The sequence below is a fragment of the Eumetopias jubatus genome, unplaced genomic scaffold (genome assembly GCF_037043125.1).
Source record: "Eumetopias jubatus isolate StellerSeaLion01/CBP00866 unplaced genomic scaffold, mEumJub1_p1.0 scaffold_6, whole genome shotgun sequence".
NCBI lineage: Eukaryota > Metazoa > Chordata > Mammalia > Carnivora > Otariidae > Eumetopias > Eumetopias jubatus.
The window spans coordinates 147,756,388-147,783,740 of NW_028274812.1; the positions used below are offsets into that span (position 1 = coordinate 147,756,388).

Consider the following 27,353-nt stretch of genomic DNA (forward strand, 5'->3'; position numbering starts at 1 on the left):
ACAAAGCTTTGCATTAGCATTATTATCCCTAAGAAAAGAGAACCAGCAGAGAAAAAAACGAACCAGTAATATATGCAGGCAATCCACAGAAGTAGGAAACAACCAGACAATAAACATCCTTAAATTTCATATCCATGATTTCATATACATGAAATTAACCACTTCATGTATATTTAAAGCATGCTAATTAAAATAGTAATAAATTCTCCCTTCCATCAGATTGACACATATTTATAAAATTAATAATAACAAATCTGGGCCAGATGTTGGAAAGCATGTTTTGAAATGCTGCGGTGAGAATATAAACTGGCAGAAACACATTAAAAAATAATCTTATAAGTCCTATTAAAATTTAAAAACTTACATCCTTATTCCCTTCTTAAAACCCAACTATCAAGTGGAGGTGGGAGGGATGCAAGTTCAAGTGTAGTATGCACAGTCTTGTTATTATTATTATTTTAAATACACATGAAGGTAGATCAATAAATAGTTTTAGATAATATCAGTGAGGCCCATTTAGCCTCAGCCTCAATTGCACGAAGGCTCAAATTCAGACTTTTCTTGATACCTCCAAAGTACATGATACATACAATTATTGTATATTTATTTGGTGTTAACGGAGTTCATCTTTCAGTATAATTATTTCAAATATATCCCAATTTTTAGAATCTTCCTTTTGTATTTATTTTCATGTGCTGTAAGACTAAAAAAAGTGGATATTGCCCTGGGCCTTTTACAGCTTTGGAAAACCATGATGGGCACTGACATCAAAAATACCTGCAAGAAATGACATATCAGATAAAGGGCAGGTATCCAAGATCTATAAAGAATTTATCAAATTCAACACCCAAAGAACAAATGATCCAGTCAGGAAATGGGCAGAAGACATGAACAGACATTTTTCCAAAGAAGAAATCCAAATGGCCAACAGACACATGAAACAGTGCTCAACATCACTCAGCATCAGGGAAATTCAAATCAAAACCTCAATGAGATACCACCTCACACCAGTCAGAATGGCTAAAGTTAACAAGTCAGGAAACGACAGATGTTGGCGGGGATGCGGAGAAAGGGGAACCCTCCACTGTTGGTGGGAATGCAAGCTGGTGCAGCCACTCTGGAAAACAGTATGGAGGTTCCTCAAGACGTTAAAATAGAGCTACCCTACAACCCAGCAATTGTACTACTGGGTATTTACCCCAAAGATACAGATGCGGTGACCCAAAGGGGTACATGCACCCCGATGTTTATAGCAGCAGTGTCCACAATAGCCAAACTATGGAAAGAGCTGAGATGTCCATCGACAGATGAATGTATAAAGAAGATGTGGTATATACATATAATGGAATATTACTCAGCCAACAGAAAAGATGAATACTTATCATTACATCCATGTGGATGGAACTGGAGGGTATTATGCTAAGTGAAATAAGTCAATCAGAGAAAGACAATTATCATATTATCTCACTCATATGTGGAATTTAAGAAACAAAATGAGGATCATAGGGAAAGGGAAGGAAAAATAAAATAAGATAAAAACAGGGAGGCAAACCATAAGAGACTCTTAATCACAGGAAACAAACTGAGGGTTGCTGGAGGGGGGCGGATGGGGTAACTGGGTGATGGACATTAAGGAAGACACGTGATGTAATGATAATGAGTACCGGATGTTATATACAACTGATAAATCACTGAACTCTATCTCTGAAACTAATAATACACAATACGTTAATTGAATTGAAACAAAATTAAAAAAAATCTGCAAGAAGTACATCATTTAGACATTATTTTAATAATTAACCTGTCATTTACCTTGCCTTTGTAAAGATATCCAATAAATGATTAAGAAAAGTTACCATTTGTAGAATATTTATAAATAAAAATGCAAAAGAAATGCTTTAAAAAATCATCATTTTAGGGGCGCGTGGGTGGTTCAGCCATTAAGCGGCTGCCTTCAGCTCAGGTCATGATCCCAGGGTCCTGGGATCAAGCTCCGCATTGGGTTCCCTGCTCGGCGGGAAGCCTGCTTCTCCCTCTCCCACTCCCCCTGCTTGTGTTCCTGCTCTCGCTAACTCTCTCTGTCAAATAAATAAATAATCTTTAAAAAAAATCATTTTACAACTGTTAATACATAATGAATGTAGGAAGTAATAATCAATGGTTGAAGAAACCACTGGGTGGAAGGCAAAGGGGTGGACCAGCTGATAATATCGAACCCAGTGAACAATCTTAGCATAATTAGAAGTGGAAAAACCTAAGTTATATGTCACCTGGTATGATACTAGAGGAAATACATAGTGAAACTTTTTTTTTAAAGATTTTATTTGAGGGACGCCTGGGTGGCTCAGTCAGTTAAGCGGCTGCCTTCGGCTCAGGTCATGATCCCAGGGTCCTGGAATCAAGCCCCACATCGGGCTCCTTGCTCAGTGGGGAGCCTGCTTCTCCCTCTCTCTCCCTCTGCTCGTGCTCTCTCTGTCAAATAAAATAATAAAAAAAAAAGATTTTATTTGAGAGAGAGAGTGAGCATGAGCAGGGGGAGGGACGGGGGAGAGGGAGAAGCGGACTCTCCACTGAGCAGGGAGCAGGACCTAAGCCCAGGACCCCAGGATCATGACCCAAGCCAAGGGCAGATGTTTAGCCAACTGAGCCACCCAGGCACCCCTTACATAGTGAAACTTATAATGAATTCTAGCTGAGAACAACTGAATGTGAATCCAACAAAACTTCCATGTGTAATGACCAGTTTATAAGAGATATGGAGAGTAAGAAAACACATTGATACCACAAGGATAAAATCAACCAAACTTGGAACATAAGAGATTCTACAGGACAGATCACCCAGTTACATAAACAAGTGAATGGCATTAAAAAAATAAAAGAGGCAATGTTACACGGTGAGAATTTTAAGAGATTTTATCAACCATAAGCAATGTGTGGACCTTATTTGGATTATGAATCAAATCAACTATAGAAAGGCATCTTTACAAAACTGAGAAAATTGAACTTGGATTGAGTATTAGTATTAAGAATTTTAGTTAGGGGTGCCTGGGTGGCTCAGTTGGTTAAGTGTTGGATTCTTGAATTTGGCTCATGTCATGATCTCAGGGTTGTGAGATTGAGCCCCACATTGGGCTTCGAGCTGGGTGTGGAGTCTGCCCGAGATTCTCTCTCCCTCTGCCCCTCCGTAAAAAAAGAAACATTAGAAAAAAAAGAATTTGAGTTAAATTTTTTAGATGTGATAAAGTTATTGAAATTACTTTTTTAATGTCTATCTATTAGAGGTATATACTGAAATATTTAAAAGATCAAACTGCATGATGCTTGAAAATAGCTTGAAATACTTCAGAAAAAAACAGGGAGGGATGAATGAAATAAGAATAGTGTGTGTTAATCATTGCTGAACCAGGCTGAGATGGACGTGGACATTCAGTATACTAGTCTCTCTAACTTTATGCAAGTTTGAATGTTTTAATGATACAAATTAAAAGAATTTGTTTGATGCAGGTCTCTTGGTTGTCAACTCCTGGTTTTTATTTGTAACTGTGGTCAGGGCACCTGGTGGCTCAGTTGGTTGAGCATCAAACTCTTGATTTCAGCTCAGGGTGTGATTTCAGGGTTGTGAGATCGAGCCCCACCCCAGCTCTGTTTGCTCGGAATAGAGTCTGCTTGGAGTTCTCTCTCTCCCCCTGCCCCTCCCACCCGCTCCCTCTCTTAAATAAATAAATCTTTATTTGTAAACGGTGGTAAAAAGCTCCCATTCTTAAAGGTTAGTTTGATGAGTGCACAACTCTAGACTGACAATTTTTATTTCAATACTTCTAAAATAGATTTCCCTTTTCCTGGATTGTATCATGAAATTAAGGTTCTTGTTAACATTTTAATTGTTCCTCCTTTGCAGGAGATCTGCCCACTTTCTCTGGCTGATTTCAGATCTCTTTGGTGTAACATACTTTCAATAGGAGGTGTGAAGATATAGTTGTTCACTTTACCTTGCTCATGATGCATTGTGCTTTCTGAATCTTTTATGCATGAAAATTCCTCTCCAGTTCTGGGAAATCCTCAGCTATTTTGTTTTCAAATATTACCCCGCCTACATTTTTCTCTTTTATTCCTGGCTCTAATTATATATACTTCAGAATTTATTACTTGATCCTACATCTCTACTGTGTTATTTTATCCATCTTCTGTGGCTGTGTTATAAACTACCCCAAAACTCGGGGGCTTAAAACAACACCCCACTTATTTTCTCACAGTTCTATGGGGTGGCAATATGGGTAGGGCTCAAGTGGGCTGTATCATCCCTTCTCTCTGTGGGGTCAGCTGGACTAATTTCTTTGTGGCCAACTGGCAGGTCAGCTGGAGACTGTTCTTGGATGGCCTCAATAACGTATCTGATGGTAGGCAGGGTCTATTTCTGGGAGTTGATCAGGTTTCTTCAGTGTGATCTTTCTAGCAGGATGATCCAGCCTTCTTTCACAATGATAGTAGTATTCCAGGAAAGTGACGGGGGCACGACAAGGTTTCTGGAGACCAGGCTTGGAAGTGGCACATCATCACTTCATTGTACTCCACTGGTCAGAGCAGCTCAGATTCTAGGTTTAGAGGAATAAATTAGACTCCACCCCCTGATGGGAAGAGGTGCAAATGACCTGTGGTCAGGTTCATCTGTCACAGCTTGCTTTGAATGTTCCATGTTCTTAACTATTTTTGCTGTATTCTGGATCAGCGTTTTGGCTTTATCTCTCAATGCAGTAATTCTTTCTTCGGCTGTAGCTAATATGCTGTTTAGTCTTACCTATTCAGAATTTTTAATTTCAACTATTGTATCTTTATTTCTTGAGTTCTAAATGTTGTATCATTCTATTCATTCTTCTTGCATACTCTGTATCCTTAATTTATTGATACATATCCTACATAGCTATTCTTTATCTTGTATCTTAAAATTTCAACATCTGCAGTTCCTTAGGTCTATCTATATATGTCACATTTTGTATCTGCTGAACCATAGGCATCGTGGTTTATCTTCTTGTGTGTGTAGTCATCCTTACTGTTGAGCTGGTTGTGTGATCTTTTTTTTTTTAAGATTTTATTTATTTATTTGACAGAGAGAGACACAGCGAGAGAGGGAACACAAGCAGGGGGAGTGGGAGAGGGAGAAGCAAGCATCCGCGGAGCAGGGAGCCCGATGCAGGGCTCAATCCGGAGACCCTGGGATCAGGACCTGAGCCAAAGGCAGACGCTTAACAACTGAGCCACCCAGGTGCCCCCTGGTTGTGTGATCTTAATATGAATGAGTCCTGCAGACCTAATTTGGGGAAGTTTTCTGTCAAAGAGGGTATGTTTCTACTTCTTCCCAGAACTGGGGACAAAGCTGACCCTGAGCCATCTGTGTCCCACTACAGGTTTCAGCCCATAACAAGCGTCAGGCTCTGCTCTTCCACATCCCCAGTCTTATGACATGAAATCACTCATCCCTACAGTTCCGTCAGCTCCTGGCTTCAGGATAACCTGCTCCTGGACTGACCCAGGTGTGTTTCCTATGCTGCTTGTTCCCAGCGGCTCTGACTCCCAGGCACTCCGAGCAGGGCTCCCACATCTAAAGCTTGGGTCACTAATTGCCCTGACCTGGGCTCCAGGTGCTCCCGAATTACTGTAGAGCCAGATAACATTTATTTGTTTTCAGTGACCCCTTAGAGAATTCTCCAACTCTTTGTGAGACTGGAAATGTCACAATGGATGTACTATTCAAGGACTAATGGTTGGGAAGTAGGACTTTCTAATCAGTCATAATTGGCGAAGATTAAAAAGAAAAAAAAAAAAAACAGGAACCAAAAGGCACAACCAAATCATTGAAAATGGACAGCCCTGTCATGAGAAGCGATGGTTTTCAATCAATAAAGAACGCCACAGATGAAATTCGTGAAAATAAAATAGACTGGAAGGAGATTTTTTGCAACTAAGACTGACAAGAAATTAATATATACTATATAAAAGACCCCTTGCAAAAGAGCAATTAAAAAACAAAAATTTAAAAATAAAAAATACCACCTGGCTGTCTCAGTTGCTAGAGCACCCGACTCTTGATCTCAGGGTGGTAAGTTCAAGCCCCACGTTGGCTGTAGAGATTGCTTTTAAAAAAAAAATCTTATTAAAAAAATAAAATACCATCAGAAAAAGAGGCAACACAAAAGAAAAATGGGACAAGGAAATGAATCAGAAAAGTAATGCCTAAATGACTTATAATATTAAGAGATGTTGAACCTCACTAGAAATCAGAGAAATGCAAATCAGGAAGAGTAACACAAAATCCTGCCTACATAGGAATGGCGCAGACCATAAAGGTGAAGAACAGCAGGTGTTGTTAAAGATGCTGGGAAATGGAAACTTCTATGTGCTTCTGGCAGGAGGGAAATCACCACAGCTGTCCTCCAATGCCGACTTGCAAAACCTAGTGCATGGGAATGCAAACTGGTGCAACCACTCTGGAAAACAGTATGGAGGTTCTTCAAAAAGTTGAAAATAGAGCTACCATACGATCCAGCAATTGCACTACTGGGTATTTACCCCAGAGATACAAATGTAGGGATCCGAAGGGGTACGTGCACCCCAATGTTTATAGCAGCAATGTCCACAATAGCCAAACTGTGGAAAGAGCCAAGATGTCCCTCGAGAGATGAATGGATAAAGAAGAAGTGGTATATATACACAATGGAATATTATGCAGCCATCAAAAGGAATGAGATCTTGCCATTTGCAACGACGTGGATGGAACTGGAGGGTGTTATGCTGAGTGAAATAAGTCAATCAGAGAAAGACATGTGTCATATGACCTCACTGATATGAGGAATTCTTAATCTCAGGAACAAACTGAGGGTTGCTGGCGTGGTGGGGGGTGGGAGGGAGGGGGTGGCTGGGTGATAGACATTGGGGAGGGTATGTGCTATGGTGAGCGCTGTGAATTGTGCAAGACTGTTGAATCACAGATCTGTACCTCTGAAACAAATAATGCAATATATGTTAAGAAAAAAAAGAAGATAGCAGGAGGGGAAGAATGAAGGGGGGTAAATCGGAGGGGGAGACGAACCATGAGAGACGATGGACTCTGAAAAACAAACTGAGGGTTCTAGAGGGGAGGGGGTGGTGGGATGGGTTAGCCTGGTGATGGGTATTAAAGAGGGCACGTTCTGCATGGAGCACTGGGTTGTTATGCACAAAAAATGAATCATGGAACACTACGTCAAAAACTAATGATGTAACATATGGTGATTAACAGAACAATAAAAATTTAAAGAAAAAAAAAACCTAGTGCAATCAAGTATCACATGGCCGCTGTAACAAATTACCACAAACTCTGGGTGGCATACAGCAATACACACTTATTCTCTTACACTTTTAGAGGTGTTGGTGGGGCTGCACTCCTTCCAGAGGCTGCAGGGAAGAATCTGTTTTGTTTAATTTTCCAGTTTTTAGAGCTGCACTGTTTTCATTTCTGAGCCCGCGGTTGCTTACTGTGCATTCAAAGCCGCAGGGCAGCGTCCACCTTCAGTATACACACTGTCTTCTTCTTTGCTTTCCCCTCATGGAAGGACAGGGGTGATTACATTCAGGGCCCATCCAGAGAACCCAGGATGACTTTCCCAGCGCAGAACCCCTACCTCCATCACGTCTGCATTCTCTTGCTGTCCGAGCCAACACTCACAGGCTCCAGGGACTGAGACCTGCATGCATTTGAGGGCTGTGTGATCTCGTTGACCACAGCATGTGTATTTTTGGACCCTGGGTGTATCTCCCAGCGCAATTCTCCCTCAAATCTTCAGGGAAAACTTTACAAAGATGCTTTCTGTAAGCAGGCATGGCGTCTAATTATAAGCCTTTAAATCTGGTCCTTATCCCTCTTCTTTTCTGGTCTCTGCTCTCTTCCTTCTAAATACTATGAACGAGTGAGTTCTCCCACTAAACACCAGAGTATTTGGGCACGGTGCTGTCACTCATCCATGCGAGGCAGTCTCCAGATATGATCATTACACAACACCAGCTACAAAGTATTCAGCTGGAAATGCACGACCTGAAACTAATCATGAGAAAACTAGTCAGACCCAAAACGTTCTATTAAAAAAAAAAAAAAGTTGTGGAAATGTTCCAGATTAAAGAAAACTACAAGAGGCCTACTAAATGCAATGCCTGACCTCAGACTAGACGCTGTACCAGAGGGAAATCGGGTCAGTTGGTCAAATTAGCATGCCGACTGTAGATGAAACACAGCCACTGTGTCAAGTGTTAAATTCCCCGCCGTTCCTCACAGCACCTGGTTACGGAGCAAAGCACATGAGGATAACTGAACAGGACGGACTGCAGCTTACTCTCGAATCAGAGAAAGGGGAAGCAAAGGTTCAAGCAAATGGAGTAAAATATAATATATTATATCACAATGGATAAATCTGTGTTAAAGGCATACGGGCATTTTTGTACTGTTTTTATTTTTTATTTTTCAATTTTCTAATAAGTTTGAAATTGTTTCAGAGGCAGAGAGAGACTGCACCGGATGCTCCAGAGACATCGGCGGCTGGGAGCTTGGGCTGGACCGGGCCAACTCTTTAAAGTAGAAGCCCCCCCCCATGTCCCCACAAACCATCCAAGGAACCAGTGATTCTTCATGACTGCCGAGGTCCCCACGGGCTGGTCGTGGGGAAGCAGGAGCCGGGGCTGTCTGGCTTGCTCACCTGACACCGAAGCAACAGTCCCACCCACCCCCCCACGAGCCCCGCACAGCGCGGGCCGCCAGGGGTTGCGGACAGGGACACCCGTCACCCGGGCTCGCGTTCCCAGCTTGTCCTTGTGATCAGTGCAGGACACCGTGAGCCCGCGGGGACGTTCCCTGCCACCAGCACGGGGCGTTCAGTGGCCGTTTTCGGCTCCCGGAAACGGAGATGGCGTGAGGGTCTCGGTCCCAAGAGGCGCGGGGGGCGCGGGCCCCCTCGGCTCCACCCCGCTGCGCCGCCACCTGCCGCGGCCTCCCGGGGCTTCTCCGCGCAGAAAGCAGGAAATGCGGCTGGAAAGCGCGAGGCCACACACTGTCTCTTCAGCCTCCTTCCTCTGAAATCTCATTCTGTGGCTTTTTGGGTTTTTCGTTTTGTTTTGCTTTTTTCGAAGCCAGTGCGCAGCCTGTTTCGCACATGAGGAAGTCTGCGTTCACATTTTCTCTGCAATTTACCAGATCTTTCAGAGGCGAAGAAATAATGATTATAAATCACGAAAGGAATCCAAAGTACCGGAGGCGCAGTCGGGGGTGTAGCTCAGTGGTAGAGCGCGTGCTTAGCATGTACGAGGTCCCGGGTTCAATCCCCGGCACCTCCACCAGTTTTGAGAGGATGCGCTTGTGACCGTCACACCCACCCCTCGCTTCTCCCGCCAGACCTGCCGCCTTCTCTCCTTCCGTTTTCCACCTGTAGTGACACCCAATGTCTGTGCCGAGAACGCTGCCACCACCACAGCGGTCCTGGACCCTGTGCAACAGAAAACACCAGACCCTCGGCCTCGTTGACCTTCTGAATTTGAAAAGCTCTCGGGCAAAGAACACCCTGGAGGTGGAACAGCAGAAGAAGATCGCATTGATTTTTTTTCCTTCTGAACTTGCGAACTACTTTACCCTTTTGAGTCACCAGACATGGACCGAGCGAGCCCCAGTCATAACTGTGGGATTTTACGCACACGAGGGACAATGAAGTGCTGTCACCGTATGCGGCGCCTTCCGAGCCCAGACTGCATGATCGAGACTGAATGAAGATTGTCGGCTGAAGGGACCCAGAGTCTCTGCCTCTTCAATAAATATCTCTTCAGTCAAAATAAATGACATGTCAGGCTCATTTTAGAAATCACTAGAGGGCAATTTCCACTGCCCCCAAACCAACAAGCAGCCCACAAGTAACACCTGCATATCCTAGCCAATTCAAAAATCAAAGCTGATTTGCCAGTCTGCAATATTACTTGAATATATACTATGAGAGAGAGCCATCACTTTAAATTTATTAATTTCTAGGGATTATTTCTTATTCTGGAAGATAATTCTGTGTAATATATATTGTTAGGAGACTTTTGCGATCTCTACCACCTATTTAAGTCTCTTTAAGGTATTTTGTGTCAAACGGATTTAAAATTCTTTATGACAAGACAAGGATGTCTATTATCTTCATTACTATTTAATGCTGTGATGGAAGTATTTCTTTTTCTTTCTTTCTTTCTTTTTTTTGGGGGGGGAGAGAGGTGGGGAAAGGGGCAGAGGGAGAGGGGGAGGGAGAGTTTTAAGCAGGCTCCACACCCAGAGCTGTGCCAGATGGGTGTGCCCCAGATATTGGTGCCCCAGGCTCCATGCCTGGCTCAATCTCAGGACCCTGAGATCAAGACCCTGAGATCATGATCAAAGCCAAAATCAAGAGTCTGAACCTTAACCGAATGAGCCACCCAGGTAGGTGCCTCTGTGATGGAGGTATTAATCAAGGCATTCAGACATGAAAAAATAGAGGATTAAGTATTGGATAGTAAGTGATAAAGCTATCTCCATATATCTTGGTAGGATTATACATCTGGAAATCATCTCTCAAAGTGGAAAAGCTACTACAAATAGAGAATTTAGAGGATCTAGTTGTAAAACCAACACAGACTCATACGCAGTAGTCCAACCTTTGGAGGTTTTTGGATAGCAACTCATTATTTTGAAAGCTGACCAATGAAGGAAACAAATCAAGTGTTTATCCTATATGAATAATATGGGATTTTTAAAAAAGATTTTATGGATTTATTTGAGAGAGAGGGACAGCATGAGAGGGGGAGGGGCAGAGGGAGAAGGAGAGGCAGACTCCCTGCCCCAACAGGGAGCCAGACAGGGTGCTCGATCCTGGAACTCCAGGCTCACAACCCCAGCTGAAGGCAAGTGCCTAACTGACTGAGCCACCCAGGCGCCCCTGGACTGTTTTTAAGATAAACATATAGTTGATAAGACAAAGATTTTCTCCAAAGAAGAGTCACAGCTGATAAATGCAGGAGGAATAATTAAAATTAGAGTCAACATTTTACAACAGATATAATGCATCCAGGTCACAATCATCAATGGTGGCTACAACCATGAGGAGAAATTGGATGGGGAACTCTGGAATGGACGGAATAGGTTGACATCACCTAAAACCAACGATTAATTCCATGACACCGTAAGTAAGAGAACTACACATCATGTGCGTCCGGATGCAGTGAAATAGAACATACCCAACCCCACCAATGAAACACCTGAGTTAAAAAATTAATGCTTTATCCAGTCAAACCAATGGAGCCATCTATTGACAGTAAGTATTGGGAATACAAGAATCTGTTTAATAACACATGCAATCAGCCAGATACAGGGTGTGAAAAATTCTCCTGGGTAAACTGACCATCAGGGGGGAAAAGGAGGTAGAACTGATACAGATGAAATGACATACAAGGAGATTAAATGCAACATGTTTGGATCTGGATTCAAACAAAATAAATGGAAAATGAAACAACTGAACATGAACTGAGCATCAGATTATATTAAGAAGTTTCTTTAATTCTGCTGGTTGTGATACTATTATGGTAATGTTTTTAAAAGTTATCCATGTGAAAATATTTATGGTTGACATTAATATAGTGTTTGGAATTTGATTTGTTTTCCAGGGGGAAGCAAAAATAAAAAGTGAAAGATGGTAAAAATTGAACAAGAACGACAAAGTGATGGTTAAATGCTGAAACTGTGTGACTGAATGCAGCTGCATTCATTATAGTATAAGCTCTATTTTTAAATGTCTGAAACAGAGGTGCCTGACTGGCTCAGTTGTATGACTCTTGGTCTTGGGATTGTGAGTTCAAGCCCCCATATTGGGGGTAGAGATTATATATATATAAAAAAAAATCTTAAAAATAAAATAAAATGTCCAAAACAGAAAGTTAAAAATAAAAAAAAAGATTACATTTAATATTTATGTTATTTACATTATAAATTTAAATGTATTTTTAATTTAATTTTCATTTTTCTCAAAGAAATGGGCAGAAGACATGAACAGACACTTCTCCAAAGAAGACATCCAAATGGCCAACAGACACATGAAAAAGTGCTCAACATCACTCATCCTCAGGGAAATACAAATCAAAACCACAATGAGATACCACCTCACACCAGTCAGAATGGCTAAAATTAACAAGTCAGGAAACGACAGATGTTGGCGGGGATGCGGAGAAAGGGGAACCCTCCTACACTGTTGGTGGGAATGGAAGCTGTTGCAACCACTCTGGAAAACAGTATGGAGGTTCCTCACACACAGTTGAAAATAGAGCTACCATATGATCCAGCAATTGCACTACTGGGTATTTACCCCAAAGATACAAGTGTAGGGACCCGAAGGGGTACGTGCACCCCAATGTTTATAGCAGCAATGTCCACAATAGCCAAACTGTGGAAAAAGTCCAGATGTCCATCGACAGATGAATGGATAAAGAAGATGTGGTACACACACACACATACACACACACACACACACACACACACACACACACACACTGGAATATTACTCAGCCATAAAAAATGATTTGCAAACCACGTGGATGGAACTAGAGGGTATTATGCTAAGTGAAATAAGTCAATCAGAACAAGGCAATTATTAGATGATCTCACTGATATGTGGAATTCAAGAAACAAGACAGAGGACCATAGGGGAAGGGAGGGAAAAATGAAACAAGACGAAACCAGAGAGGGAGACAAACCGTAAGAGACTCTTAATCTCAGGAAACAAACTGAGGGTTGCTGGAGTGGTGGGGGGATGGGAGGGATGGGGTGGCTGGGTGATGGACATTGGGGAGGGTATGTGCTATGGTGAGCACTGTGAATTGTGTAAGACTGATGAATCACAGACCTGTACCTCTGAAACAAATAACACATTATATGTTAATTAAAAAAAATTTTTTAAATGTCCAAAACAGAAAGTTAAAAATGTTTGCATTTAATATTTATGTTATTTATATTATATATTTAAATATATTTTAAATTTAATTTTCATTTTTCTCAAAGAATGGCTTCTGTTTCTTGAAAATCATTGCAGTGTAGTTTTTTAATTAGGCATAATTTACAAATAAAATTGTAATACATTTAAAATGGGGGTATAGGTGGCTCAGTCAGTTGTGGAGCCAACTCTTGACTTTGACTCAGGTCATGATCTCGGGTTTGTAAGATCAGGCTCCATTCTCTGTGGGGAGTCTGCTTGAGATTCTCTCCCTCTCCCTCTGCCCTTCCCCCACCCCTCTCTCAAATAAATAAATAATTCTTTAAAAATGTACAATGTGGTGATATATGTACAATGTAAATCAAAACTACAATGAGATACCATGTCGCACCTGTTAGGATGGCTATTATTTTTAAAAAGATAAGAAACGTTGGTGAGAATGTGGAGAAATTAGAACCCTTGTGTACTGTCTGTGAGAATGTAATGGAAAACAGTAGGGATGCTCCTCAGAGAAAGGAAAAACAAAACTCCAAAATGATCCAGCAATCCCGCTTTTGGATACATATTCCAAAGAACTGAAAACAGGATTTTGAAAAGACATCTGATAGTCAAGATACGGAAACCACCAAAGCATCCACTGACAGATGAATGGATAAAGAAACTCTGGCGCATACACAAAAATATTGTTCACCCTTAAAAAAAAAAAAAAAAAAGGAAATCCTGCCATTTGTGACAACAGGGATGGACCTGGAAGACACTGCTAAAGGAAATAAGCCATCCTGAAGGACAATTCCTGCATGAGGCAGCTGTGTGCAACAGTCAAACTCACGGAAGCAGAGAACGTGGTCGGGACTTCCAGGACCTGTGGAGGGGAGGAGAGAGCGCGCTACTGCTCGGTGAGTGTAAGGTTTCAGCTGTGCTCGATGAATATGACAGAAGTCCGCCCACAGTTAGCAAGAAGGTATCCTGCACGTCAGAGTTTAAGAGGGTAGGTCTCTCTCTCACACACACTCAGAAAACAAAAGGACACAAAGAAACGTTGGGAGGTAGTGCATATGTTGCAACCTTGTGTGTGGTGATGGTACGATGGGTATTTGCTTATGTCCAAACTCATCACACTACACACATGGAGTATGTGTAGCTCTTTGTCCATCAAATATACCTCAATGTAGGCGTTAAATCTGAGTAATGTCAAGAGCTGACAGGTTTATTATTGATTTGTGGTTGTCCTTTGAATATTCTAGAAATTATTTCATTTTTTAATGAAATTTTAATTATTGCAAGTAACTTCTCCCACTCCGTTGTTGTATTAGGTTAGGTGGTGCTCATATATATGTGGTGTAGTTTGATGGCCTGACGGATGAAGGGGGATGATAGAGGTTCTGGCTCCAGGCTGATCGCCTGAGACCAGGAGCCCTGAAGGCAGGAGCTCAATGTCCCAGCTCCCACAGTCAGGCAGAGAGGAGGTGAACCCAACCTTCTGCCTCTTTGTTCGAGTCTGGCCTTCAACAGATTGGATTATGCCCAGCCATATCAGGGAGGGCTATCTGCTTTACTCAGTGTACCAATTCCAACGGGAATCTCTCCTGGAAGCAGCCACAGGCACACCCAGAGATGTTTAATCGGACATCTGGGCGCTGATGGCCCAGTGAAGTTGTCAGAAAAGCCAATCATCACAGTCATCGATGTGTTCATTTTTGCTAAGGTATCCTGAGTCTTTAACAATCTTTAGTTTCTTTATAACTAAAGAATACACTTAAACTAAATGTTTAGTTTTGATGTATTATAATTTATCTATCACATCTTTCAACCTCCCCGACTGTACTTGAGTCTTTTTTTTTTTTAAGATTCTATTTTTCTACTTATTTGACAGAAAGAGAGAGAGCAAGCACAAGCAGGGGGAACAGAGGCAGAGAGAGAAGCAGATTCCCCTCAAGGCAGGGAGCCCGATGCAGGGCTCCGTCCCAGGACCCTGGGATCACGAATCCAGCCAAAGGCAGACACTCAACCACTGAGCCACCCAGGTGCCTGCTGTGCCTGAGTCTCGTGTGCTGACACATGCGATGGTAATGAAATTATCGTGATGATGGGGCAGCTAATTCACTGTGTACTTAATAGGGAAGAAAGAGGTCTTGGATTGCTGTCATTAAAACTGGGTCATGTTGGTAATTATTATGAAAGAACAGAACCAAAATATCAGCCATAAAAACATAATAATAACTTCTTTGCCTGCTGGAAGGGCAACCGGAGTGGAGCAAATAGGAAGAGCAAGTTTATGCATCCAGCCCCCTCTTGCTTGAGACACCTTTTCCCTTCAGAACGGGTTCTTGTGATTGAGGAAGCCCTGCTCTACCCTCCACTGGGAATCCATCCTACCAGAGCTGATGTATGCCCTGTGGTACATATTATTTACAAGCAGTTGGCTTCAAAGGAAACTGGGAAGAAGGGAAATTAGAATGAAGGCCCCCCTGCAGCAGAGATCAAAGTGTTACTGCAAGATAAATGACCGAGTGGGGTTTGCACCCATGCATTATTCTGCCCTCCCAGCACAGCTGGTGCATCCACATCCAAGGTCCTAGCATGGGAGGCAGTGTGGCTTCCCTTCAGCATCTACACTTCTTCTTCAGACTGGATGAAGAAAGGCGTTTAAGTTACGTGTAAATGTTCACTGTTATATGTCACAGAACACAAGAACAGCCATGAGCGTAGATGGCCCGTGTGGCATCAGTCTTCAGCTCGTTCAGTGATACTCCTCTCAGGTCAACAGCTGTTACACCAGAGCAGCTGTAGTCTATCGAAAAGAAAATTATGGGAGAGTAATTGAAAGCAGATTTTTTTTCCTCAGCCAAAAGGGAGAAAACTTTCATCATGTGATGGCAGACAGGACCTAGAGTAAACAGACGCTGAAGACTCATGCGAAAGGATAAATTAAATACACAGAGGCCCTTGCAGGGATCAGAAGCCTACTGGGTCGGTATCCACATCTAGCCTGCTGACCAGCTAATGCATGGAATGATACATCGATAATCAATAAATATGCAGGCATGTAAGTCTGTATTTAACTGCCTGTACTTCTATTTCAGAGTTGCCAAGGGGACAAAGCCTAAAGCCTTGTTTTGTTTACAGAATTCAGGTCATGCCTTGACCTTCGAAGGGGCCAATGGAAAAAGGAACTGCTGGGGGGGTCCTGTCCAATTTGGGTCCTCAAAAAGGATGCCTTCACTCCAAGACTAACCACATCCCCCTGATAGGTATTCCTGAATCTTCTGATCGTTGACAAAAAATGCCAACAAAATGGCATCTTTCTATAGCTTCTTAGAGATAAACTGTGCCTGGAAGTGGGAAGGAAGCTTGAAAGTGAAAACTAGCAGGGACTTGACAAGGGGAAGGAAATAGGCCATGAACGAACAGACAGATGAGCAGCTAGTTTTGCCGCCCCTTATCCCTTGGTGCACCTATTAGATCCCCTCAACTACGTCTGTTCTCTCTCCAATCTTTGGTCAAAGAAAAACAAGTTTTAAACAGATTTGCATAGCTCCTTGTTCAAGACTGTGTCTTATTCAGTAAGCAGCTGAAAATTTGGCTTACAATAGGTTGTTATGTATGACAGTCAAAAAAAAAGTAGCATCTTGGTAAAAGACCAGCATAAAAAGAAAAGGTATTTTAAAGTAAGTTGCTCAGACAGTTCCTGATATAAAGCTCAGAGTCTAACTGTTAAGAGAGGATGATCCAAATAGGCAAGAAAAGAGGGTAGGCTCATCTTCAGTGGCACTGCAGAGAATTCTATTTCTGGTCTCGAGCCATCACCTCCAGTCAACTGATATCTGCCTCCATGTAAACCCCATTCAGAGACTTGTTTTACAGGAAGGTTTTATAATCATTTTGTTTGTAATGAGATTTAAAGATGTTCTAAAGTATTTTTTTATGATTCTATTTTTTACATTTTTTATCTAAATTCAATTAATTAACATATAGTGTATTAGTTTCAGAGGTGGAATTCAGTGATTCATCAGTCTCATGTAACACCCAGTGCTCATCACATCACCCAGTTACCGCATGCCCCCACCCCTCTCCCCTCCAGCCTCCCGCAGCTTGTTTCCTAGAGTTAAGAGTATCCTATGGGGGGGCGCCTGGGGGGCTTAGTCAGTTAAACAGCGGCCTTCTGCTCAGGTCATGATCCCAGGGTCCTGGCTCTCTTTTCAGCAGGGAGTCAGCTTCTCTCTCTCCCTCTGCCTGTCACTCCTCCTGCTTGCGCTCTTGCCCTCTCTCTCTGTCAAATAAATAAACAAAATCTTAAAAAAAAAATTCTGTGTCATTAAAAAAAAGAAGAATGTCTTATGGTTTGTCTCCCTCTCTGATTTCCTCTAATTTTTCCTTCCCTTCCCCATGATCTTCAGTTTCTTAAATTCCATATGAGTGAGATCGTATGATAATTGTCTTTCTCCGACTGATTTATTCGCTTAGCATAATGCCCTCTAGTTCCATCCACATTGTTGCAAATGGCCAGGTTTCATTTTTTTGATGGCTGAGTAGTATTCCATGCTCTAAAGCATTTTCATGATTTTGATATAGTAGCTTTATAATTTTTTAAAGATTTTATCCATTTATTTGAGAGAGAGAGAGAGAATGAGATAGAGAGAGCACGAGAGGGAAGAGGGTCAGAGGGAGAAGCAGACTCCCCGCCGAGCAGGGAGCCCGATGTGGGACTCGATCCAGTGACTCGATCCAGGGACTCCAGGATCATGACCCGAACGGAAGGCAGTTGCGCAACCAACTGAGCCACCCAGGCGCCCTTAGTAGCTTTATAATTTTTATTAAGTGGAGGAATTTGGCAATATTTGAACTTCCCCAGTAATTTAGTACACCTAACTTTAAACGCCCCCAATAGCTTATTTATTTAAGTACTGTAGAGCTCAGGGCAGCCTGTCCCAAAATGGACTCTATGGCATAATAATTATTTTTAACAGAAGCTACTCCGGGGAAACAGCAGGTGCAAGGACATCTCACCCTCCTCTGGCTCCTGAAAGCAGGAAACGAATCTCTCATTTGAAAGATCCCCTCTTATCACCAGAGATAGGAAATTTAAAATCGAGACAACTGTATAAATAAAACTTGTTACTTTTTTACTAAATCTACCTCAGTGCAAATTCCACTTAAAATCCCTCATTAATCAAGGCTCCCAAGCATCTGTTTTCTTTATCCTGTCAAGTCCTCACAAATTTATTCTTTGTCCAAAATAGGTCTCAATTTTATTATTGGGCCTCTGTGCGCAGGTCATAAAACTCCCTTTGTTCGCCCTGTTAATCTGTCTCAAATCAATTTAACTCTGAGCCTAGTAAGAACTTTAGCTGGAGGAAAATTTCTTTCTCAGTAACTTTAATAATTGAAGAAAGGCCTGCCAAGGGTTAAATAAGAAGCGAGAACTCTCACTCCGACTTTCTGAAAGTGGAGATGCCGGGGATCGAACCCGGGGCCTCATACATGCAAAGCACGCGCTCTTCCGCTGAGCTACATCCCCACGGCCAAGGTGCTCTTTTTTTCCCCTCGGTTGTCGACCAATAGTTCTGGCTTACTGGTAAGGCGTGCGGCTAGGATTCCGCGGGTTTCTTCAATCCGCATCCACAGAAACACAATCAGTCGACTTAACAAACGCGCATTAAGTAACACCTTCCACAGTCCCCTGTACCTCCCTTTAACGTCCCTTAGCACGGCTTGTATTTGCAGATTTATGCCACTGGGTTGAATCCGCTTCATTCTCGAGCCGGGTGATTTTAGAAGGGCTGAAGCGGCGGCTGTGTCGCTCCTCATTCTACCCCAAGCCGGCAGCACAGAGCCTGGCCCGGAGCAGCCACGCAGTAAAGAGCGGTGAGGACACACCAGAGGCGCACTCCGTTCAGGAGAGCTATGGCTGCGCAGAGAATCTCGCAGGGAAGGGTGTGGGGGCAGGAGGATTGAGAACCACATAAACAGGGAAGTTCAAGACAGTAGGACGAGTGCTCTGGCAAAGATGGCGCAGCAGACAAAAAGTGTCCGCATCCTTGATCAGAAGTTGGTGGCTCCAGCAGTCTTGAAATCAGCACTTGGCCAAGTGAATAAAGGACCATTTTGTGCTTGCAGCGATGGGCGGTGACGCTTCTCGGATTGCGGCCGAAGTTCTGCGCGAAGGTGGCGCGCGGACACCCCAGAGAGGTTCCCCGCACGGATTTGTTCTGCGTCGCTGGCTGTCCCGAGTTTATGCTCGCCAAGCTCGTCGCTGGGCGGGAGTGCTCTGGCCCCGGGTATCACTGTGCTCGACCCTCCCCGGGGCGGAAGATCACTGCGCTCGGGAGCCGACCGCTGAGTGTTTTCAGGACCGTTCACAGTCCCCGACGCCAACATCTGCGCCACTCTTCAGCGACCGAAGCGCGGTCCTTGCCCCGCGCTCGCGGGGTCTTCATTTCGGCGTCAGGTCCTCGGGAGGAGGGCGGACTCACGTGCCCCGCAGGCCCGGCCTGGTCTCGGCCGTAGGCGAGGCTCAGCGCGCGTTGCTGCGAGGACTCCCCCTGTCGCTCCCAGCGCTCGGAGCCAGGCCACAGCTTCAACTTGTGCCTCGCTCTGCCTCAGTTTCTCGCCCTCACTCCGGCTTTTTCCTCCGGGCGGAGTCCCTGGCCTCACCGGGTTTACCTCCCGCCGAGGCCGCTCCTCTGTGGTTGGAGCAAGCCTTGCTCTGTTACCAGGCCGGCTGTTCCCGGGGCCTCGGAAGCACTGGACTGTCCCAGAAAATGCCCAGAGCAGCGACGGTGCCCTGCCGGTCTGAAAAATTCCCCTGGGCACTGCCGTGTCGCAAAGGGGTTAGGACGGTAGACCCTCCTAAGGGGAGACGTTTGGAACCGAGTAAGGGAGACACAAAAAATTATGTAAGTGTCTACAAATAAGCAATAAAGAGGTGGTTTTATCCTCCCGCGAGGCGCGAGACGATTGGCTAAGATGTGCGTCTCACCGAAAGCCCCCCCGCCACGTGAGCGGGGGCGAGTACGCCTGGATCTAGCGGCGCAAACCTCCCACGACCCTACTTCACTGCCGCGTGAGGTCGATGGAAGCGCACAGTGTCCCCTCGAGTCTCCAGCTCCCTGCCGGAGTGCACCGGCCCGCTCCACACCTGCCGCCTCCCCCGCCGCGCGAGACCGTCCCGCTGGAGGGGAGCCCGGCGGGCCTGACCGGCGCGCCAGCCCCAGATGGCCGAAGGACGCGCTGGTCACCTAGTGGTCCCCGTCTACCGCGAAGGCCTGTGTGTTGTGGGGTGAACGTGCCCGGGTCCAGCGGTGGCCCAGATGGCAGCCGCCCTCCTGCAGCAAGCTAGCAAGCCGATGGGCAGACTGGTGCGGGGTGTGCGCTCCTGAGCAAGCTGCGCGCTCCGCGGGGAGAGTGGGCCCGGTCAATCGACGGCTGCCACTTCGCCTTGGTCCCAATTCCATCCTCTCTTTCCAGCCAGGGTAGGGCACGCATCACTGACACCCAGGGAGTGAAGGAACGCCCGAGCGGGAAGTCTCTTCGCTCCCTGGCTTTGTGGTCGCTTTTCTCCGGTGGTGGGAAGGGCACCTGCGGACGCGGAGTTTGTCCCGGGAATGCAGTCTTTCGTCCAGTGGAGCCACCGCCTCCCTCCCTGGTTCTCACCCGCCCCAGTCCCTGTCCCCGCCTGGTCCTTGGAGCGAGTCGCCGGCCATTCTGCACGGAGGTCTCTCGGGGTCGCGCGCTCGAGGTCGCTGGGCTCAGGTGTCGGGTAGCGGCTGGGCTTGGGAAGTGTTGCTAGGGTTGCTCCCCATCAGCGAGGTTTGGGTTTGGGTCCTGAGCGCAGGACCTGTCACCCCACCCGGCCCGGGGAGGATCCCTCTGTAGCCCCGCCGCTGAGGCCGCCTCTGGGTCGTGCGTTTGCAGAGGTGCCAAACGTTCTCCCGGCGCCTTCGTCCGCGGGGCTCCTTTGAACCCCGGGCCAACTGTCACGCGTGTCCCCTCCCCTTACACCTGCCAGTGAGTGTCCTCACCTGGGTTGCTCTCTCAGGGCACAGGCTTGTCTCTGAGATGCCGCCGCGCTCCTTCCCTACTCAGATCGCTGCATTTATTCCCGAACTAAAACCTCCTGACGGTGGTGCGTGCGGCCGAGGACGCGAGGGTCGTCGTCGCTGTCATCCTTGTCTGTTTTCCCAGAGGAAATCTGCTTGGCTGATAACCCGAAGCTGATGAGCGGGGTCGCGCGCACCTTCCGAGACCCCAGGAAGGCCCCCAGCACCGCTCCCCTTACCCATTTGCGCCGGTGAGATTTTAAACGTCACAAAGCCTCCGTGCGGGAGAAGGAGCCTGGGACCCCGGCCGCCGCGTGTAAGGCGGGCGGCGGGCGCGCGAATGGCCAGCGTCCACCCGCGCAGGAGGCTGCGGCGCGGGCCGGGGCCGGGCGCGCACGGAAGCTCCCTCCGATCCGTGACCAGCGCCGCCAGGCGGTTCTCAGCGGTGGGGCGGGGGTTCGGGTGCACCGAGGTAAGGAATGAGCCGCTTACGTGATCCCTGAACGGTCCCCGTTACCGAATTCTTGAGACAATCAGCCCGCGGAGTTTGAGCCCCGCGGGGTCTCCAAGCCTTCCGACGCTCAGCCCGCGACCCACCGCCCCACAGGGCAGGCGGTAATCCTTGCTCCCTTGAATCCCGTTCGTGATGGGAATCAGGGGTTGCGACTGTTCCCCACGAACGAGGAATTTTTTGTAATTTTCCTCATAGACGTCCTTAGACCGTGCCCCTCGTGCGGGCTGCTGCTGGCCGCGGGGTGGCTGAGCGAAGTCCGAGCCGCGCGGTCCCTCTTCCTTCCGCGCCTCGCTCCCGCCGACGTGACGGCGACGCGGGCGCTCTCCTGCGTGGGGTCCTCGGCCGACCCTCCGCCTTGCCCGGCTGTGTCCAACAGCAGGACCGCTGTCTGCTTTATTTCGGCGTTTTGCTGTTCGGCTGTTTTTACTCATCTTTATCTTCCTCTTCTCTTCGAATGGCTCGCGGAAAGAGTATCTAATATTCAAGGGCTTCCGAGTATCAAGAGATACACCTGCTGCTGGTTGTGCGTTCGTGTTTTAAAAATGAACATTTTAGTTATTCGTATACTATTTTTCACAGTATATTTAAAAACTAGATTCAAAAATCAGATTTCCCTCACGCACTTACATATTTATTAAAATTCAGGCCTAATATGTTATTTTATCTTTAAACGTTGGAAACACCTTAGTTTTGTGTCGTTAGAGAATGATGTCGTAATGTGTTCGCGTATCGCAGTGGTTCCGGAGTGTAGTATTAGCATCACCTCCCGGGTCTTACCAGAACACAGATGGCTGCACCCCCACGCCCAGAGTTCCTGACTCATCCGTCCGTGCTGGGGCCCGAGAATTTGTATTTTTAGCAAGATCTCAGGTGATGCTGATGCTGGGTAGTCCAAATGCCTGACAGAACCAATGCCTGACACTGAAACCTGTTTCTAAACTGTAAAAACCTGGATTTATATTTGAATCATCAGCATTTTTCTTACACTTTTTATTCCACGGGATACAGGTTTACTCACCCAATCTACGGAGTGGGCTTTTCCTTCTTTGGCCAGGCTGAGATTGGGGACAATGCCAGGCCTGGAACCTGAGACTGAATGTACCCTGCAAGATGAGTCTACCCCAGTCCTTTACCCGGCTGGAGAGGCTCCTCCAGTGGGATTTTGTACTCTACACCATAACATGTTCCAGTGGTTTGCTGTGGCCATCTATGGTTCTATTTTTTCTGATACCGGCCTGTCCAAGAGGCTTTTGATCTGAATGAGTTGTATTCGCAGTGATTTTGCTAGGATAAAAGCCAGTTTTGCCCCTGCTTGTTCTGAGCAGGGCCTGGGCAGATTCAAATGAATCTAAAGCCTTTAGTGATATTAATTTACAAACACCTTCTTTCCAACATTCAAGACCGATAAAATTCATATTATTCTTGCACATTAAAGTATAACAAAATACATTTTAGGGAAAAGTTGATGTATATTCCTAAAGAAAGGTATTTTTACACCACACAGCTTGGGGAGCCCTGGGGATGTAGCTCAGTGGTAGAGCACATGCTTTGCATGTATGAGGCCCTGGGTTCAATCCCCAGCATCTCCAGTTTCTTGCTGCCCATTGGGTACATTTTTGAAATGCTACATCTTAAACCAGACATACTTGGTTTTTAGGACTTTTGGTATTTCCAAGCAATTTACATTTTAAACAAATAAATCACACTTCATTCTAGTTAGAAAGTCAAATATGCTGCTGAAAAAAAAACCACTTTGCTACCACTGCCAAGAGCACTCAGATGGGTGCTCTATCCTGTTTTGGAGGACAATTAAGAGACATGAGGGGGAGACCATGGACTGGTTTGTTTCCACTCCTGCAGCTATGCTTTTTCAACAATTCCTTGACCCTGGTCACAAGTGCTTCTACCTTACTGAGCCATAAAAAATGCTTTTTCTCATTCCTCCTATTTTAGAAGAGTTCATATTTGAAGTCAACCACTGAATAAAAAGTGCACCACTGGTTTACATGGGTGAAAGCATGACTAATTTCTAATTAGTTGGCTGCTGAGAATGTGCCTAGGAGAAATTGTAGGCAAAGAACAGTCTTCAGGTGTAAGAGGGAAAAGAGACATGGTTAGAAATCTAAGGCAGAGAGGGAGGGGGTTTTATTAGCTTTTCCTTGGTTCTTTTTGTAAAGTAGACAAAACTGCTTTTATCAATTGTCATCAGGGACACAGGCTAAAGAACAGTGTTGTCTAAAAACATAGGCTGAGAAAGTTTGTTCTTGGAAATCCTATCAGTAAAAATAGAGTATCCCGGTCATCTGAGTGATGTGGCTCAAGTGACGGAGGCTTTAACAAAAACTCTGCTATGACTTTGACATAGAAACTCAGACTCGACTTCCAACCACTTCCCAGAGTTTAATAAGGATTCAGGAACATTTTTTAAAATTTCTCATAACTCTGTAGGTTTAAGAAAACAGGATGCTGCCACTTTACTCACAGTCCTGCTTTGCTTTGATTCTATAAAACTCTGCTTCAATTAAATGAAATCAAATCATATTAAATCAAAAAGTTAAACTTCACCCCCACCCCTACCCCCAAATTCTATAACTCTGCCTCTTGCTTTGTTTGGTCAAAGCCTGTACTTCTATTTGCATTGCCCCCCCGCTTGCCTGAGCAACAATTAAGTTCATCTTTTATGTGTTAAGACTGAGCAATTGTAGTTTATTTAACATTTTTTAATATGGAAGATAAAAATAGATATTGTGAGGTTAAGAAACAGAAACTGGTCTCTCAATAAAATTGAAATTAAAGTTCCTGAACTTTCTATAGGGAAAGCCTTCTTAAGACACACAAAAAAACCCCCACAAAACCTTACATAAATAAAAATATTGATTCACTTGCCTGGATCAAATTTAAAATGAACCTTGTGACAAACTGATAAACCAGGGATAAACTGTTAAGTATATTTACATATGCTAGATATGATGAAAGTTGTTATTAAAACCAAATAAGAAGCTTGTACAAATCAATTTCTAAAGGAAACCAATTAGAAAATAAGCAAATTTATGGGTGCCTGGGTGGCTCGGTTGGTTGGGCGACTGCCTTCAGCTCAGGTCATGATCCTGGAGTCCCGGGATTGAGTCCCGCATCGAGTCCCGCATCGAGTCCCGCATCGGGCTCCCTGCTCGGTGGGGAGTCTGCTTCGCCCTCTGACCCTCTCCCCTCTCATGCTCTCTATCTCATTCTCTCTCTCAAATAAATAAATAAATAATCTTTAAAAAAAAGAAAATAAGCAAATTTATTCTTTATCTACCCAACAATTGGGACAAAGGTAGAACCTGTACTGAGGCAACCTTGACTGTTGACTATGTTAATCGATGACATATATAATTCGGTGTGTGTGGCAGACAGTGTTTCAATCTAAAATGAACTGCAAGTGCCATTTCATGTCTTTCGATTTAACAATATTTTGAACAGATATCTTGTCTGAAACTCTCATTAGCCAATGAGCACTTGTTTTGAATTCAATCAGACAAATTATAATAATATATTAATAACTTTGTACTTCTAGTTAAAGAAAGAAAGAGAAAGAAGGAATTGACAGTTACGTCTCAAACCTCAGATACAGAGAAGACACGTTCTTTCTCTAAGTCTGTCAGGCTCCCTGCTCTCCAACTGTGAGTTACATAGTCAGTGCTTTACACTGTCTTGTCCACCAGGAACTATAAGGAACACCTTCGTCCCCTCCTGGGTTTCTCCTCTACTCTTACACGACAACCACACTCACAACACTTCTGACACCTCGTTAAGCATCTGCCTTCGGCGCAGGTCATGGTCCCAGGGTCCTGGGATCGAGCCCCGCATCGGGCTCCCTGCTCCGCGGGAAGCCTGCTTCTCCCTCTCCCGCTCCCCCTGCTTGTGTTCCTGCTCTTGCTTTCTCTCTCCGTGTGTCAAATAAATAAATTAAATCTTAAAAAAAAAAAAAAAACACATCTGACACCAGATGTGGCTGGGGTTTTCCCATATTAAGCAATTCTGTGACACGAGCTGGTGTCTTACAATTTAACTCAATTCTGACAGATATAGTTAGATCCTACAGGTTAAGGGCACAGTCCCACGAGACTGTCTCCTACTTCAGATGCCAGATGCAAAAACTGGGGGGTCCCAGGTTCCCCACAGCTTGTGTGACTTGGCTTTACAAATCACAGGTTCCCGTGACCTCCTGATTATTTGTTAGAACAGTTCACAGAACTCAGGGAAACACGTTTACCAGTTTATTCAAGGATATGATAAAGGACAATTAACAGCCAGATGAAGAGATACACAGGGTGAGCAAGGTCTGGGAGAATCCTGAGCACGGGAGCTTCTGTCCCCTTAGGGTTGGGGTGTGTCACCCTCCCTGACTGGATGTGTTCAACAGCCGGGAAACTCCCCCAAGCCCCACATTTTGGGGATTTTATGGAGGCTCCCTCATGTAGGTATGATCAGTTATTAACTCAATTTGCAGCCCCTCTGTCTGGAAAATGGAAGGTGGGAGGCAGGGGTGAGGAAAATCCCAAGCTTCTAATCTAAGCTTAGTCTTTCTTTCTTTCTTTTTAAAGATTTTATTTATTTATTTGAGAGAGAATGAGATAGAGAGCACAAGAGGGAAGAGGGTCAGAGGGTCAGAGGGAGAAGCAGACTCCCCGCCGAGCAGGGAGCCCGACGGGGGACTCGATCCCGGGACTCCAGGACCACGACCTGAGCCCAAGGCAGTCGCTTAACCAACAGAGCCACCCAGGCACCCTAAGCTTAGTCTTTCTGATGACAAGGCCCCATCCAGGAGCCATACAGAGTGGCCTCATTAGAACAACAGATGCTCCTAGTGCTCTTATTACTTAAAATTTGTAAGTCGGGGGGTGCCTGGGTGGGTCAGTCAGTTAAGCAGCCGACTCTTGATTTCAGCTCAGGTCCTGATGATCTCAGGGTCATGGGGCCAAGCCCTGCGTCGGGCTCTGCACTCGCACTCTCTAAAACAAGTGAATCTTTAAGAAGATTTAAAGAAAAGGGGGGGGGAGATTTTATAAGCGTTTTAGAAACTCTGTGCCAGGAATAGGAGGATCAAATATATATTTCTTATTATGAATCACAGTATCACAGAAACTCTAAGTGATGTTTCACTCAGTCATTGAAGCATTCTTAAGTTGTGGCCTGAAACATAATTCTACCTTTCCAGTTTGCTAATATTTAATTGGAATTATTAGACATTTTAGCTCAAATCCCTATCGAAAGTTTCTGAGGAAGGATGGAAGGAAGAGTAAATAAATTAGTAAGATAGTGAGTAAATGAGCAAATGAAAGAAACTTGTTTGAAGAAAATTCCATGCGTGCTTAATCCTTGTTATGGGCTGAACGGCGTCTCTCCCAAATTCAAATGTTGAAGTCCTACCCTCCAGTACCGCAGAGTGTGACTGTCCTTAGAGATAGGCTCTTTAAAGACGTAATTCGGTTAAAGGCGAAAGATTTACGCGATCGGAAGAAAAGATGTAATTAGGTTAAAGTTAGCTCAGGAGGGTGGGCCTTAATCCAATATAACTGGGGTCCTTCTAAAAAGAAGAGATTACCATACAGACACCCTAAGGCAAGACTGCACACGGATGCTGGAAGAGGGTGACCATCCAGGAGCCAAGGAGACAAGGAGACAAGCCTTCGCGATGACCCAGCCAAAACCTGCAGACTACGATCCTCAAGAATTGTGCCGAGAAAATAAATATGTTGTTTCAGCCATCCTGTCTGAGGGACTTTCTTATGGCAGCTCAAGAAACTGATGCAATTC

General features: G+C 44.8%; 3 non-coding genes across 3 annotated transcripts; 2 read left to right on the plus strand and 1 right to left on the minus strand.

Moving 5' to 3' along the window:
* The first annotated feature begins 9,282 nt into the window (after window positions 1–9,282).
* Window positions 9,283–9,354, plus strand: TRNAA-AGC (transfer RNA alanine (anticodon AGC)). Its single transcript has one exon. It is a non-coding gene; the product is annotated as a tRNA-Ala (tRNA).
* Window positions 9,355–18,447: 9,093 nt separating this feature from the next.
* TRNAA-UGC (transfer RNA alanine (anticodon UGC)) lies at window positions 18,448–18,519 on the minus strand. Its single transcript has one exon. It is a non-coding gene; the product is annotated as a tRNA-Ala (tRNA).
* A 4,552-nt stretch (window positions 18,520–23,071) lies between these two features.
* On the plus strand, window positions 23,072–23,143 carry TRNAA-UGC (transfer RNA alanine (anticodon UGC)). The gene has a single exon. It is a non-coding gene; the product is annotated as a tRNA-Ala (tRNA).
* The last annotated feature ends 4,210 nt before the right edge of the window (window positions 23,144–27,353 follow it).